This window comes from Panulirus ornatus, chromosome 22, assembly GCF_036320965.1.
Source record: "Panulirus ornatus isolate Po-2019 chromosome 22, ASM3632096v1, whole genome shotgun sequence".
NCBI lineage: Eukaryota > Metazoa > Arthropoda > Malacostraca > Decapoda > Palinuridae > Panulirus > Panulirus ornatus.
Genome location: NC_092245.1, coordinates 9,343,165 through 9,356,517, shown reverse-complemented (window position 1 = coordinate 9,356,517; position 13,353 = coordinate 9,343,165).

Genomic DNA, 13,353 nt, shown 5'->3' with positions numbered 1-13,353 from the left:
CCCCCCCCCCATACACATGTATATACATACGTCCACACACGCAAATATACATACCTACACAGCTTTCCATGGTTTACCCCAGACGCTTCACATGCCCTGCTTCAATCCACTGACAGCACGTCAACCCCGGTATACCACATCGCTCCAATTCACTCTATTCCTTGCCCTCCTTTCACCCTCCTGCATGCTCAGGCCCCGATCACACAAAATCTTTTTCACTACATCTTTCCACCTCCAATTTGGTCTCCCTCTTCTCCTTGTTCCCTCCACCTCCGACACATATATCCTCTTGGACAATCTTTCCTCACTCATCCTCTCCATGTGCCCAAACCACTTCAAAACACCCTCTTCTGCTCTCTCAACCACGCTCTTTTTATTTCCACACATCTCTCTTACCCTTACGTTACTCACTCGATCAAACCACCTCACACCACACATTGTCCTCAAACATCTCATTTCCAGCACATCCATCCTCCTGCGCACAACTCTATCCATAGCCCACGCCTCGCAACCATACAACATTGTTGGAACCACTATTCCTTCAAACATACCCATTTTTGCTTTCCGAGATAATGTTCTCGACTTCCACACATTCTTCAAGGCCCCCAGAATTTTCGCCCCCTCCCCCACCCTATGATCCACTTCCGCTTCCATGGTTCCATCCGCTGCCAGATCCACTCCCAGATATCTAAAACACTTCACATCCTCCAGTTTTTCTCCATTCAAACAAAATATATATACATATGTATAGAAGAGGGTGTTTTGAAATGGTTTGGGCACATGGAGAGAATGAGTGAGGAAAGATTGACCAAGAGGATATATGTGTCGGAGGTGGAGGGAACGAGGAGAACTGGGAGACCAAATTGGAGGTGGAAAGATGGAGTGAAAAAGATTTTGTGTGATCAGGGCCTGAACATGCAGGAGGTTGAAAGGAGGGCAAGAAATAGAGTGAATTGGATCGATGTGGTATACTGGGGTTGACTTACTGTCAGTGGATTGAATCAGGGCATGTGAAGCGTCTGGGGTAAACCATGGAAAGTTGTGTGGGGCCTGGATGTGGAAATGGAGCTGTGGTTTCGGGCATTATTGCATGACAGCTAGAGGATGAGTGTGAAGGAATGGGGCCTTTGTTGTCTTTTCCTAGTGCTACCTCACACACATGAGGGGAGAGGGGGATGGTATTCCATGTGTGGCGAGGTGGCGATGGAAATGAATAAAGGCAGACAGTGTGAATTGTGTGCATGGGTATATATGTATGTGTCTGTGTGTGTATATATATGTGTACATTGAGATGTATAGGTATGTATATTTTCGTGTGTGGACGTGTATGTATATACATTGTGCATGGGGGTGGGTTGGGCCATTTCTCTCGTCTGTTTCCTTGCGCTACCTCGCAAACGCGGGAGACAGCGACAAAGCAAAATAAATAATAATAAAGATATATATATATATATATATATATATATATATATATATATATATATATATATATATATATATAATATATATATATATATATATATATATAGATATATAATTTTATTTATTATCTGTTTTGCTTTATCGCTGTCTCCCGCGTTAGCGAAGTAGCGCATGGAAACTGACGAAACAATGGCCCAACCCACCCATATACACATGCATATGTGTATACACGTCCACACATGCAAATATACATACCTATACATATCCATGTATACATGCATATACACACACAGACATATGCATATATACACATGTACATAATTCATACTGTTTGCCCTTATTCATTACTATCGCCAACTCCCCACACATTGAATAACAACCCCTACCCCCTCATGTGCGCGAGGTAGCGCTAGGAAAATACAACAAAGGCCCCATTCTTTCACACTCAGTCTCTAGCTGTCATGTAATAATGCACCGGACCCACAGCTCCCTTTCCACATCCAGGCCCCACAGAACTTTCCATGGTTTACCCCAGACACTTCACCTTCCCTGGTTCAATCCATTAACAGCACGTCGACCCCGGTATACAACATCGTTCCAGTTCACTCTATTCCTTGCACGCCTTTCACCCTCCTGCATGTTTAGGCCTAGATCATTCAAAATCTTTTTCACTCCATCTTTCCACCTCCAATTTGGTCTCCCACTTCTAGTTCCCTCCACCTTTGACACATATACCCTCTTGGTCAATCTTTCCTCACCAATTCTCTCCATGTGACCAAACCATTTCAAAACACCCTCTTCTGCTCTCTCAACAACACTCATTTTATTACCACACATCTCTCTTACCCTATTACTGCTTAATCTATCAAACCACCTCACACCACATATTGTCCTCAAACATCTCATTTCCAGCACATCCACCCTCCTCCGCACATTTCTATCCATAGCCCACGCCTCGCAACCATACAACATTGTTGGAACCACTATTCCTTCAAACATAACTCATTTTTGCTTTACGAGACAATGTTCTCGACGTCCATACATTCTTCAAGCCTCTCAAAATTTTCGCTCCCTCCCCCACCCTATGATTCACTTCCGCTTCCATGGTTCCATCCGCTGCCAAATCCACTCCCAGATATCTAAAACACTTCACTTCCTCCAGTTTTTCTCCATTCAAACTTACCTCCCAATTGACTTGACCCTCAACCTTACTTTACGTAATAACCTTGCTCATATTTACATTTACTCTCAACTTTCTTCTTTCACACACTCTACCAACCTCAGTCACCAGCTTCTGCAGTTTCTCACATGAATCAGCCACCAGGGCTGTATCATCAGCGAACAACAACTGACTCACTTCCCAAGCTCTCTCATCCCCAACAGACCGCATACTTGTCCCTCTTTCCAAAACTCTTGCATTCACCTCCCGAACAACCCCATCCATAAACAAATTAAACAATCATAGAGACATCACACACTCCTGCCGCAAACCTACATTCACTGAGAACCAATCACTTTCCTCTCTTCCCACATGAACACATGCCTTACATCCTCGATAAAAACTTTTCACTGCTTCTAACAACCTGCCTCCCACACCATATATTCTTAATACCTTCCACAAAGCATTTCTATCATATGCCTTCTCCAGATCCATAAATGCTACATACAAATCCATTTGCATTTCTAAGTATTTCTCACATACATTCTTCAAAGCAAACACCTGATCCACACATCCTCTACCACTTCTGAAACCACACTGCCTTTCCCCAGTCTGATGGTCTGTACATGCCTTCACCCTCTCACTCAATACCCTCCCATATAATTTACCAGGAATGCTCAACAAACTTATACCTCTGTAATTTGAGCACTTACCCTTACCTCCTTTGCCTTTGTACAATGGCACTATGCAAGCATTCCGCCAATCCTCAGGCACCTCACCATGAATCATATATACATTAAATAACCTTACCAACCAGTCAACAATATAATCACCCCCTTTTTTAATAAATTCCACTGAAATACCATCCAAACCCGCTGCCTTGCAGGCTTTCATCTTCTGCAAAGCTTTTATTGCCTCTTCTGGGTTTACCAAATCATTTTCCATAACCCTATCACTTTGCTCACCACCTCGACCAAAGCACCCTATATTTGCCACTCTATCATCAAACATATTCAACCAGCCTTCAAAATACTCACTCCATCTCCTCACATCACCACTACTTGTTATCACCTCCCCATTAGCCTCCTTCACTGAAGTTCCCATTTGTTCTCTTGTCTTACGCACTTTATTTACCTCCTTCTAAAACATCTTTTTATTCTTCCTAAAATTAAATGATACTCTCTCACCCAACTCTCATTTGCCCTCTTTTTCACCTCTTGCACCTTTCTCTTGACCTGCTGCCTCTTGCTTTTATACATCTCCAACTCATTTGCATCTCTTCCCTGCAAAAATCGTTCAAATGCCTCTCTCTTCTCTTTCACTACTAATCTTACTTCTTCATCTCACCACTCACTACCCTTTCTAATCAACACAACTTACACGCTTCTCGAGAGACAAGCATCTTTTGCGCAAGTCATCACTACTTCCCTAAATACATCTCATTCCTCCACCACTCCCCTTACCTCGTTTGTTCTCACCTTTTTCCATTCTGTGCTCAGTCTCTCTTGGTACTTCCTCACACAAATCTCCTTCCCAATCTCACTTACTCTGACCACTCTCTTCACCCCAACATTCTCTCTTCTTTTCTGGAAACCTCTACAAATCTTCACCTTCGCCTCCACAAGATAATGATCAGACATCTCTCCAGTTGCACCTCTCAGCACATTTACATCCAAAGTCTCTCTTTCGCGCGCTTATCAATTATCACTTAATCCAATGTCGCTCTCTGGCCATCTCTCCTACTTACATACGTATGCTTATGTATATCTCTGTTTTTAAACCAGGTATTCCCAATCACCAGTACTTTTTCAGCACATAAATCTACAAGCTCTTCACCATTTCCATTTACAACACTGAACACCCCATGTATACCAGTTATTCCCTCAACTGCCACATTACTCAACTTTGCATTCAAATCACCCATCACTATAACCCGGTCTCGTGCATCAAAACCACTAACACACTCATTCAGCTGCTCCCAAAACACTTGCCTCTCATGATCTTTCTTCTCATGCCCAGGTGCATATGCACCAATAATCACCCATCTCTCTCCATCAACTTTCAGTTTTACCCATATCAATCTGGAGTTTACTTTCTTACACTTTATCACATACTTCCACAACTCCTGTTTCAGGAGTAGTGCTACTCCTTCCCTTGCTCTTGTCCTCTCATTAACCCCTAACTTTACTCCAAAGACATTCCCAAACCACTCTTCCACTTTACCCTTGAGCTTCTTTTCACTCAGAACCAAAACATCCAGGTTCCTTTCCTGAAACATACTACCTATCTCTCCTTTTTTTTTCATCTTGGTTACATCCACACACATTTAGACACCCTAATCTGAGCCTTCGAGGAGGATGAGCACTCCCCGCGTGACTCCTTCTTCTGTTTCCCCTTTTAGAAAGTTAAAATACAAGGAGGGGAGTGTTTCCAGCTCCCCGCTTCCGTCCCCTTTAGTCGCCTTCTACGACACGTGAGAAATGCGTGGGAAGTATTCTTTTTCCCCTATCCCCAGGGATAGTACACATATATATATATATATATATATATATATATATATATATATATATATATATATATATATATATATATATATATATATATATGTATATATATATATATATATATATATATATATATATATATATATATATATATATATATATATATATATATATATATATATATATATATATATATATATATATATATATATATATATATATATATATATATATATATATATATATATATATATATATATATATATATATATATATATATATATATATATCTTGCATTCACCTCCCTAACAACCCCATCCATAAACAAATTAAACAACCATGGAGACATCACACACCCCTGCCGCAAACCTACATTCACTGAGAACCAATCACTTTCCTCTCTTCCTACACGTACACATGCCTTACATCCTCGATAAAAACTTTTCACTGCTTCGAACAACTTGCCTCCCACACCATATATTCTTCATACCTTCCACAGAGCATCTCTATCAACTCTATCATATGCCTTCTCCAGATCCATGAATGCTACATACAAATCCATTTGCTTTTCTAAGTATTTCTCACATACATTCTTCAAACCAAACACCTGATCCACACATCCTCTACCACTTCTGAAACCACACTGCTCTTCCCCAATCTGATGCTCTGTACATGCCTTCACCCTCTCAATCAATATCCTCCCATATAATTTACCAGGAATACTCAACAAACTTATACCTCTGTAATTTGAGCACTCACTCTTATCCCCTTTGCCTTTGTACAATGGCACTATGCACGCATTCCGCCAATCCTCAGGCACCTCACCATGAGTCATACATACATTAAATAACCTTACCAACCAGTCAACAATACAGTCACCCAATGTTTTAATAAATTCCACTGCAATACTATCCAAACCTGCTGCCTTGCCGGCTTTCATCTTCCGCAAAGCTTTTACTACCTCTTCTCTGTTTACCAAATCATTTTCCCTAACCCTCTCACTTTGCACACCACCTCGACCAAAACACCCTATATCTGCCGCTCTATCGTCAAATACATTCAACAAACCTTCAAAATACTCACTCCATCTCCCTCTCACATCACCACTACTTGTTATCACCTCCCCATTTGCGCCCTTCACATTTGATTGTCCAAAACATACAACGAGCGTTCATAAACTTGTCATTTTACAAATCTTTTCAACAATAAAGTTCCTTGGGGAAACTGTGATAAATTTTATGTTGGTCAGACTGGTAAGGATCTCTCTGTTAGACGTAAGCAACATAAATATAGTATAAGAACAGGACAAGAATCAAATGCCTTGTTTAATCATGTTAAAAACTATGATCATTGTATTGACTGGAGTAACGCCATCTCAGTTATTAACTCTAACTCTATTACCAAGAGAAATATTATTGAATCTTCTATTATTAAATACACAAAGAATTCTAATCTTAATATTAGTGATGGTCTGTACATATTAGATAACTTTATTGTTGATAAGATTTGTAAAATGCTAAGTTTATGAACGCTCGTTGTATGTTTTGCACAATCACATGTTTACCAAATGGCGTCCTAGCTTCGTCTCTTCGATGTATATCAACCGACTGTTATATTTCTCTCTTGTGTTTCCCCTAATGATGTGATTATTACACCAAAGTGCACTTGGGAACTTTTCGTGTTTCATTTTCCCCGTGGACTCATAGGAATATCTTGATCACGCGCAAAATTGTGATCCTTTCCAAGTGAGCATGGGAAGGAGACTTGTGTGAGGAAGTACCAGGAGAGACTGAGTACAGAATGGAAAAGGTGAGAACAAAGAAGGTAAGGGGAGTGGGGGAGGAATGGGATTTATTTAGGGAAGCAGTGATGGCTTGCGCAAAATGTGCTTGTGGCATGAGAAGAGTGGGAGGTGGGTTGATTAGAAAGGGTAGTGAGTGGTGGGATGAAGAAGTAAGATTATCAGTGAAAGAGAAGAGAGAGGCATTTGGACGATTTTTGCAAGGAAAAAAATGCAATTCAGTGGGAGATGTATAAAAGAAAGAGACAGGAGGTCAAGAGAAAGGTGCAAGAGGTGAAAAAGAGGGCAAATGAGAGTTGGGGTGAGAGAGTATCATTAAATTTTAGGGAGAATAAAAAAATGTTCTGGAAGGAGGTAAATAAAGTGCGTAAGACAAGGGAGCAAATGGGAACTTCAGTGAAGGGCGCAGATGGGGAGGTGATAACAAGTAGTGGTGATGTGAGAAAGAGATGGAGTGAGTATTTTGAAGGTTTGTTGAATGTGTTTGATGATACAGTGGCAGATATAGGGTGTTTTAGTCGAGGTGGTGTGCAAAGTGAGAGGGTTAGGGAAAATGATTTGGTAAACAGAGAAGAGGTAGTAAAAGCTTTGCAGAAGATAAAAGCCGGCAAGGCAGCAGGTTTGGATGGTATTGCAGTGGAATTTATTAAAAAAGGGGGTGACTGTATTATTGACTGGATGCTAAGGTTATTTAATGTATGTATGACTCATGGTGAGGTGCCTGAGGATTGGCGGAATGCGTGCAGAGTGCCATTCTACAAAGGCAAGGGGGGTAAGAGTGAGTGCTCAAATTTCAGAGGTATAAGTTTGTTGAGTATTCCTGGTATATTATATGGAAGGGTATTGATTGAGAGGGTGAAGGCATATACAGAGCATCAGATTGGGGAAGAGCAGTGTGGTTTCAGAAGTGGTATAGGATGTGTGGATCAGGTGTTTGCTTTGAAGAATGTATGTGAGAAATACTTAGAAAAGCAAATGGATTTGTATGTAGCATTTATGGATCTGGAGAAGGCATATGATAGAGCTGATAGAGATGCTCTGTGGAAGGTATTACGAATATATGGTGTGGGTGGTAAGTTGTTAGAAACAGTGAAAAGTTTTTATCGAGGATGTAAGGCATGAGTACGTGTAAGAAGAGAGGAAAGTGATTGGTTCTCAGTGAATGCAGGTTTGCGGCAGGGGTGTGTGTGTTTCTCCATGGTTGTTTAATTTGTTTATGGATGGGGTTGTTAGGGAGGTGAATGCAAGAGTTTTGGAAAGAGGGGCAAGTATGCGGTCTGTTGGGGATGAGAGAGCTTGGGAAGTGAGTCAGTTGTTGTTCGCTGATGATACAGCGCTGGTGGCTGATTCATGTGAGAAACTGCAGAAGCTGGTGACTGAGTTTGGTAAAGTGTGTGAAAGAAGAAAGTTAAGAGTAAATGTGAAGAAGAGCAAGGTTATTAGGTACAGTAGGGTTGAGGGTCAAGTCAATTGGAAGGTAAGTTTGATGGAGAAAAACTGGAGGAAGTAAAGTGTTTTAGATACCTGGGAGTGGATCTGGCAGCGGATGGAACCATGGAAGCGGAAGTGGATCATAGGGTGGGGGAGGGTGCGAAAATCCTGGGAGCCTTGAAGAATGTGTGGAAGTCGAGAACATTATCTCGGAAAGCAAAAATGGGTATGTTTGAAGGAATAGTGGTTCCAACAATGTTGTATGGTTGCGAGGCGTGGGCTATGGATAGAGTTGTGCGCAGGAGGGTAAATGTGCTGGAAATGAGATGTTTGAGGACAGTGTGTGGTGTGAGGTGGTTTGATCGAGAAAGTAACGTAAGGGTAAGAGAGATGCGTGGAAATAAAAAGAGCGTTGTTGAGAGAGCAGAAGAGTTTGTTTTGAAATGGTTTGGGCTCATGGAGAGAATGAGTGAGGAAAATGACCAAGAGGATATATGTGTCAGAGATGGAGGGAACGAGGAGAAGTGGGACACCAAATTGGAGGTGGAAAGATGGAGTGAAAAAGATTTTGTGTGATCGGGGCCTGAACATGCAAGAGGGTGAAAGGAGGGCAGCGAATAGGGTGAATTGGAACGATGTGGTATACCGGGGTTGACGTGCTGTCAGTGGATTGAATCAGGGCATGTGAAGCGTCTGGGGTAAACCATGGAAAGCTGTGTAGGTATGTATATTTGCGTGTGTGGACGTGTATGTATATACATGTGTATGGGGGTGGGTTGGGCCATTTCTTTCGTGTGTTTCCTTGCGCTACCTCGCAAACTCGGGAGACGGCGACAAAAAAAAAAATATATATATATATATATATATATATATATATATATATATATATATATATATATATATATGTATTTATTCCCTGGGGATAGGGGAGAAAGAATACTTCCCACGTATTCCCTGCGTGCCGTAGAAGGCGACTAAAAGGGGAGGGAGCGGGGGGGCTGGAAATCCTCCCCTCTCGTTTTTTTTGTTTTTTAGTTTTCCAAAAGAAGGAACAGAGAATTGGGCCAGGTGAGGGTATTCCCTCAAAGGCCCAGTCCTCTGTTCTTAACGCTACCTCGCTAATGCGGGAAATGGCGAATAGTTTGAAAGAAAAAGAAAAGATATATATATATATATATATATATATATATATATATATATATATATATATATATATATATATATATATATATATATATATATATATATATATATATATTTATATATAAAAGTACAAAATCAAATAATGGTATTTGCATAATCAGAGGCTCTATACTTATTCAAATATAGGAAGTAAATTATAAGATTTAAATAACAATGTACACTAACTAAACAATGCATGTAAATGCAAGCTTTTTGTATCACGTGTTATTAAAAATAATGTAATTATCTATGGTATGTGGAACAACACTGTATAAAAACAAACTTAATCAATAATTACAGCCATCCTGAGCACAGGAGAGAGAAGCAACCAGTATAAATGTAAAAAGGGAGCCACACATTTTTGTAGTATTTAGCATATATATATGTATATATATATATATATATATATATATATATATATATATATATATATATATATATATATATATATATATATATATATATATATATATATATATATATATATATATATATATATATAGATATATGGAGATGGAGTGAGTATTTTGAAGGTTTGTTGAATGTGTTTGATGATAGAGTGGCAGATATAGGGTGTTTTGGTCGAGGTGGTGTGCAAAGTGAGAGGGTTAGGGAAAATGATTTGGTAAACAGAGAAGAGGTAGTGAAAGCTTTGCGGAAGATGAAAGCCGGCAAGACAGTAGGTTTGAATGGTATTGCAGTGGAATTTATTAAAAAAGGGGGTGACTGTATTGTTGACTGGTTGGTAAGGTTATTTAATGTATGTATGACTCATGGTGAGGTGCCTGAGGATTGGCGGAATGCGTGCATAGTGCCATTGTGCAAAGGCAAAGGGGATAAGAGTGAGTGCTCAAATTACAGAGGTATAAGATTGTTGAGTATTCCTGGTAAATTATATGGGAGGGTATTGATTGAGAGGGTGAAGGCATGTACAGAGTTTCAGATTGGGGAAGAGCAGTGTGGTTTCAGAAGTGGTAGAGGATGTGTGGATCAGGTGTTTGCTTTGAAGAATGTATGTGAGAAATACTTAGAAAAGCAAATGGATTTGTATGTAGCATTTATGGATCTGGAGAAGGCATATGATAGAGTTGATAGAGATGCTCTGTGGAAGGTATTAAGAATATATGGTGTGGGAGGAAAGTTGTTAGAAGCAGTGAAAAGTTTTTATCGAGGATGTAAGGCATGTGTACGTGTAGGAAGAGAGGAAAGTGATTGGTTCTCAGTGAATGTAGGTTTGCGGCAGGGGTGTGTGATGTCTCCATGGTTGTTTAATTTGTTTATGGATGGGGTTGTTAGGGAGGTAAATGCAAGAGTTTTGGAAAGAGGGGCAAGTATGAAGTCTGTTGGGGATGAGAGAGCTTGGGAAGTGAGTCAGTTGTTGTTCGCTGATGATACAGCGCTGGTGGCTGATTCATGTGAGAAACTGCAGAAGCTGGTGACTGAATTTGGTAAAGTGTGTGGAAGAAGAAAGTTAAGAGTAAATGTGAATAAGAGCAAGGTTATTAGGTACAGTAGGGTTGAGGGTCAAGTCAATTGGGAGGTGAGTTTGAATGGAGAAAAACTGGAGGAAGTGAAGTGTTTTAGATATCTGGGAGTGGATCTGGCAGCGGATGGAACCATGGAAGCGGAAGTGGATCATAGGGTGGGGGAGGGGGCGAAAATTCTGGGGGCCTTGAAGAATGTGTGGAAGTCGAGAACATTATCTCGGAAAGCAAAAATGGGTATGTTTGAAGGAATAGTGGTTCCAACAATGTTGTATGGTTGCGAGGCGTGGGCTATGAATAGAGTTGTGCGCAGGAGGATAGATGTGCTGGAAATGAGATGTTTGAGGACAATGTGTGGTGTGAGGTGGTTTGATCGAGTGAGTAACGTAAGGGTAAGAGAGATGTGTGGAAATAAAAAGAGCGTGGTTGAGAGAGCAGAAGAGGGTGTTTGAAGTGGTTTGGGCACATGGAGAGGATGAGTGAGGAAAGATTGACCAAGAGGATATATGTGTCGGAGGTGGAGGGAGCAAGGAGAAGAGGGACACCAAATTGGAGGTGGAAAGATGGAGTGAAAAAGATTTTGTGTGATCGGGGCCTGAACATGCAGGAGGGTGAAAGGAGGGCAAGGAATAGAGTGAATTGGAGCGATGTGGTATGCCGGGGTTGACGTGCTGTCAGTGGATTGAATCAAGGCATGTGAAGCGTCTGGGGTAAACCATGGAAAGCTGTGTAGGTATGTATATTTGCGTGTGTGGACGTATGTATATACATGTGTTTGGGGGGGGGGGTTGGGCCATTTCTTTCGTCTGTTTCCTTGCGCTACCTCGCAAACGCCGGAGACAGCGACAAAGTATAAAAAAAAAAATAAAAAAAAAAATATATATATATATATACATATATATACATGTATATATATATATATATATATATATATATATATATATATATATATATATATATATATATATATATATATATATATATATATATATATATATATATATATATATATATATGTATATATATATATATATATATATATATATATATATATGTAGGTTTGTGGCAGGGGTGTGTGATGTCTCCATGGTTGTTTAATTTGTTTATGGATGGGGTTGTTAGGGAGGTAAATGCAAGAGTTTTGGAAAGAGGGGCAAGTATGAAGTCTGTTGGGGATGAGAGAGCTTGGGAAGTGAGTCAGTTGTTGTTCGCTGATGATACAGCGCTGGTGGCTGATTCATGTGAGAAACTGCAGAAGCTGGTGACTGAGTTTGGCAAAGTGTGTGGAAGAAGAAAGTTAAGAGTAAATGTGAATAAGAGCAAGGTTATTAGGTACAGTAGGGTTGAGGGTCAAGTCAATTGGGAGGTGAGTTTGAATGGAGAAAAACTGGAGGAAGTGAAGTGTTTTAGATATCTGGGAGTGGATCTGGCAGCGGATGGAACCATGGAAGCGGAAGTGGATCATAGGGTGGGGGAGGGGGCGAAAATTCTGGGGGCCTTGAAGAATGTGTGGAAGTCGAGAACATTATCTCGGAAAGCAAAAATGGGTATGTTGAAGGAATAGTGGTTCCAACAATATTGTATGGTTGCGAGGCGTGGGCTATGGATGGAGTTGTGCGCAGGAGGATGGATGTGCTGGAAATGAGATGTTTGAGGACAATGTGTGGTGTGAGGTGGTTTGATCGAGTGAGTAACGTAAGGGTAAGAGAGATGTGTGGAAATAAAAAGAGCGTGGTTGAGAGAGCAGAAGAGGGTATTTTGAAGTGGTTTGGGCACATGGAGAGAATGAGTGAGGAAAGATTGACCAAGAGGATATATGTGTCGAAGGTGGAGGGAACGAGGAGAAGAGGGAGACCAAATTGGAGGTGGAAAGACGGAGTGAAAAAGATTTTGTGTGATCGGGGCCTGAACATGCAGGAGGGTGAAAGGAGGGCAAGGAATAGAGTGAATTGGAGCGATGTGGTATACCGGGGTTGACGTGCTGTCAGTGGATTGAATCAAGGCATGTGAAGCGTCTGGGGTAAACCATGCTGTGTAGGTATGTATATTTGCGTGTGTGGACATATGTATATACATGTGTATGGGGGGGGGGTTGGGCCATTTCTTTCGTCTGTTTCCTTGGGCTACCTCGCAAACGCGGGAGACAGCGACAAAGTATAATAAAAAATAATAATAATAATAATATATATATATATATATATATATATATATATATATATATATATATATATATATATATATATATATATATATATATATATATATATATATACATATATATATATATATATATATATATATATATATATATATATATATATATATGTATATATATATATATATATATATATATATATATATATATATATA